A 5,000-nucleotide genomic window follows, 5' to 3' on the forward strand; every position below is an offset into this window, starting at 1 on the left:
CACACACACACACACTCCAAACCCTGCAGCAGACAAAGGAAAGTATTCCAGTCCCTGAATCAATCTTGTCTGGAAATTCAGACTTGCTGTAAATATCTGCAAGCCATCCTGTTTCTCTCACACAGATCTTATGTCTGTGTTCTATCCACTTTTTGCTGCCAAACCTCTTTCGAAGAATCACTTGTATTTTGCTGTACATTATAATTCTCTTTCTTCATCTCTTTGTCTCTCTAGCCCCTTGTAAACAGAGATCCCGCTATATTGCCGTCAAGAACACCCCTCATTATGCCTGTTCTCCTTATGCCCAAGCCGGCATAATGCTGCCCCGGTGTGTGTTTTCAGACAGCATGCCGCAGTTCTGGTTTCAGAAGCGTGGCGAATAACATAGTGTCGAGCTTTACCTACAATGCTGCGTTTGACACAACTCAGAACTCTGATACTACTCACTTGGAAAACACTTGAAGTTGAAGCTCCCACTACGAGAAAAAAAAAATATCCCCGGCTTCAGCAAGGCACATCAAATATTATGTTGGACGTTGTGTATTCCGAGTTGTCTTGAATGTGCCATAATGTATCCTACCTGTTACTTTCAAAGCAATGACTGATGTTGGCGGGCTCTTACAAGCAATTTTCAGACTCAAGTTGGTGTGCATAATGTACAACATAATAATGCTTGTCATGTCTGATTCGTGTGTTCTGACAACACAGTAGTCTTGCTATCCCGCAATGCTGGCTCTCGCTTTCACACCGGCGTCGATTTGGCTCTGCGACTACCTCCGCTGCCAACAACAAAGAACCCCATTCTGGGGTCGTACATTTTATACAGAACGCCGAGTTGGAATAACGTTGCAACATTCCTGCCCTGAACAAGCTGTATAAAAGTTACTTTTCTCTGTCTAACTTTCTCTCTCTCCCTTGTTTTGTGTTCTCCATTTCTTTCTCTCTCTCTTTGTCTCTGCCCTACCCTTCATCCTCTTTTTTTCCACTGGAGTCTGTCTATCACTCTATCTCATTCCTTTGCCCTTTTACAGGGTGACTGCTTGTCACCTTCATACAGTGATTGGTGTGGGTTAAACTGCCTGCCCATCTCTTCCTCCTTTCCTCTCTTTCTCTCTCTCTCTCTCTCTCTCTCTCTCTCTCTCCCCCCTAACTCTCATGCTTTGACTTGTGGCATGATAAACCACATGTCGCACATCTCTCATGACAGACGGCCATTAGGAGGTTATTGCTCTGAGACTAATACACACACAAGCACACACACAAGCACACATACACACACACACACACACACACACACACACACACACACACACACACACACACACACACACACACACACCGACACACACACACCAACACACACACAGACACACACACATATTCATGGCTAAGGGGTCAGACAAAGGGTGAGTGATGGTGTCTGGAGCCCCTCGGCAGTGCTGGGCTGTTTATAGCAGAGTATGTCAGCGAGTGCCGAATGAGGGGCATACAGAGGCGACCCGTACACACACACGCATGCATGCGCACACACACACACACACACACACACACACACACACACACACACACTCACACATGCACACATGCGCACACACAGGCACGCATATACACAAACGCGCATACACACACGCACACATACACACACGCAAACCCACACACATGCGCACATAAACACACACTTTCACACATGCACATGCATACCTGTATCCTTGTATATACACACATGCATACACATGCATTCGCATACGCAAACACATGGTATAGTATGTACTGTACACTTGAATGTCACAACTTCCGTTTGTCAATCACACACAGACACACAGATACACCAACACACACACACACACTCACACACACACACACGCACGCACGCATGCAAGCACGCCAGACACACGCAAACCACATGCACAGTGATGTAGATTGTTTTATTCTGTTTTCTAAACAAAGAGCCTAAATATTTTAAATTAACTTTCAACAGCGTGTTAAGGACATGCTGACAAGCATGTGGAATGGCAATTGTCAGAAATGTAGGGAAAGGTAGAGACACAGGAACCTCAGAGGTGACTGGACCCGTGGAGAAGTCATTCCTCAGGTTAGTTGAAACAGTGCTGACATCTCTCACGACACATGGTCATTAGTGGGAGACCGCTCTGAACATTAACACACACACACACACACACACACACACACACACACACACACACACACACACAGCTTCCCCTTTGCCATTCCTTCACACCGAATCCCTTAACAAGATTGGGCTTTTAACTTTTAAGATTGCAGTGGAAGATTGTGAGGTCGGCGTCCTTGTGTGTATGTGTTTGTGTGCGCGTATGTGTGAGAGCTTTTGTATGGGTCTGTGTGGAGTGGCAGATTGTAGAGTCATCATCCTTGGCATCATTGTCCCTGACAACCTTTCATGGCGGATGGAGTGGAGCTATTACGACATAAGTGTCAAGAGTTCAGCACAATAACTTTTTCTTACAAGGGCAGCTATCAAGCAACGGTGTTGGAGTGTGTGTGCGCCTTTGTATCTACACGCTTTGGGTTTTTCTCTTTGTTGTATGTGTACATAGTACAAAAAAATGACTTCATGATCATCTACATTGTTTATCCCAATCATGTTTATATTCCCTAATATTCCAAAAGCTACTGTGTCAGAAAGGATTTCCTTTTTCGCACAATATATTTTGTTATCATATATTTGATCAGTCTTTCTTCCTAGAAGAAAGGTTTGGCCTTTCAGGCATGGAAGAGTTTGGTTCTTCATTGATGTAGATGACAAGGTCTTTTTGAAGAGGCTTCCTAGTGTTAATGTCACCACTCTCGAGCAGAGGAAATCTTTTTTGTAAAGAATTTGGTCATATGCACATCAAAGTGAGCAGTTTAAAAAAGCCTCTTCCGATAAGCTTCTTAAAACAGTGACTTTTCTTCAATGAACTGCCTCACTCAAAGCATTGCGTAGAGGAGACACATGACGGGTTACAACATGCATTCAAATGGACACCTTAGTCTGGGAACTTCAAAAGCACCACAAGTGTCAGCTGTATCTACGGTTAACCAAAAATAATGCATATACATACATTGACCAATAGCTGTTATTTAAAGCATTTTATAAAACAGTGTAATTAGTAGTCATGTAAGTGGTTGTCATGTAGGTACTCTAGGTAGCTAGATAGTCAAAATATATGGCTGGCAAGGTAAACAGCCCTTCTTCAAACACTCAAAACTGTTAAACAATTGTACAATCGTGTTACAAAACAGTGGACTCTTTTTATTTATTTGACTACCTTTACAGACGATTTATTGACAAAGGTGACTTTTCTGCATTTTACAGGTATATTCTCTTTATTATGAAAAAGACAGAACAAATCTACACCCATAGAGGGTGTGTATGCTGTGTACCGCAGGGAGGAACAGTACAGAGGTTCTAGGGGATGGCTTTGCTCGTGGCCATGATAACTCAGGCTGACTTATGGCTTGGACTTTAGGATTGCTCCCAGTGGAACGCACAAGGGGAAATGATGAGGGGGGATGTGGGTGGGTGAGCGTGTGGTGGGTGTGTGTGGGGGTTGATCGTTTTGTGTGTGTGTGTGTGTGTGTGTGTGTGTGTGTGTGTGTGTGTGTGTGTGTGTGTGTGTGTGTGTGTGTGTGTGTGTGTGTGTGTGTGTGTGTGTGTGTGTGTGTGTGTGTGTGTGTGTGTGTGTGAGATATGGATGTCATTCCACTCACTCAGAATTGGAAATGAATGAGGGAGGATAGCTGCCCTCGTAACTCACAATGACCAAGAGAGCATAGCACTGCACACGTACACACACACACTACTTTGTCCCAATGCACGTGTGAGCAAGTGCACACAAACACACACCCACACACACACACACACACAGAGACTCACAGACACACACTCGCATAAATGAGAGGACAGCTTCCCTCATAACTCAAAACAATGCTAAGCTAGCATAGAACAGCACAGCCTCACACATAACTGTGCGCTCACACGTAACACACACGTAACACACACACATACACATACACACACACATTTTCTTGCAGGTACACTCACAGAACCGCACACCATACTAGCATACCCCCTCCGACTCAAGCTCACCTTGTCCATGTCCGTTAAAGCACAGCTATAATTCATTCAACACTGCCTGGGCTGGCCCTTTAGACTTTGTATACTCTCCATGGAAACTGAGTACATTTGGTGTATATGGGTGTGTGAATGAAAGTGTGTGAGCGTTATCTATGTATTCCACATGTGATGTTATATGGCCCTGCCAATGTGTGGTCTATGAATCCCATTGTCTATTGGTTGACCCAAGGGTAGACTCATATATATGTCTGCACGTTTATGTGTTTGTGTGACTGTGTGTGTGTGTGTGTGTGTGTGTGTGTGTGTGTGTGTGTGTGTGTGTGTGTGTGTGTGTGTGTGTACGCACAGCTGTGTGCCCAATCATTACATTGTCTGAGGCAGTTCTGTTAGACGAAGTTTATGTATCTGTGGCCTGGCCTGGTGAGTGAATTGGGCAGGTTTTATACTAGTGTTGTATTTCACTGCAGTGCTTCCTCACAGTAAATGGGATTATTATTCATAGACATCTGTGTGTGTGTGTGTGTGTGTGTGTGTGTGTGGGTGTGTGGGTGTGTGGGTGTTTCTCCCCTTAGACCCTTGGCTTCCCCGCTGCTTGTGACTGAGGAGGGGACAGACGCACTAACACACACCCAGCAAACATCATCTTCTCCCAGTCAGAGGTAAGACCACCCAAACGACACCACGCTGTTCAGCATCCATCTAGAGAACAAAGCCCGCTGTGATTATCATTTGGAATGAGTGTGTGGAGACACTTGGATTAAAGTTTCACTGAGATCATTGCTTCCTCCTGAATAAATCCCCATAACATTGCTGTCTTGAAAGTGTTTTATAAACTTAGTGTGTAAATCATTACTATGATGTAAACGTTAACATAAACTATCCAGCAGCAGTGAAAAAGGCT

The 5,000-nt window shown here is 44.4% G+C and overlaps 1 long non-coding RNA gene across 1 annotated transcript in view; it reads left to right on the plus strand.

Annotated features, from left to right (window-relative positions):
• LOC308367849 overlaps window positions 1-4,758 on the plus strand; it is a 60,146-nt gene extending 55,388 nt beyond the window's left edge. Inside the window, exon 3 of the long non-coding RNA XR_013968720.1 lies at window positions 4,672-4,758. This is a non-coding gene — a long non-coding RNA (uncharacterized lncRNA). The remainder of the gene's footprint in view (window positions 1-4,671) is intronic.
• The last annotated feature ends 242 nt before the right edge of the window (window positions 4,759-5,000 follow it).

This window comes from Sprattus sprattus (genome assembly GCF_963457725.1).
Source record: "Sprattus sprattus genome assembly, chromosome: 7".
NCBI lineage: Eukaryota > Metazoa > Chordata > Actinopteri > Clupeiformes > Clupeidae > Sprattus > Sprattus sprattus.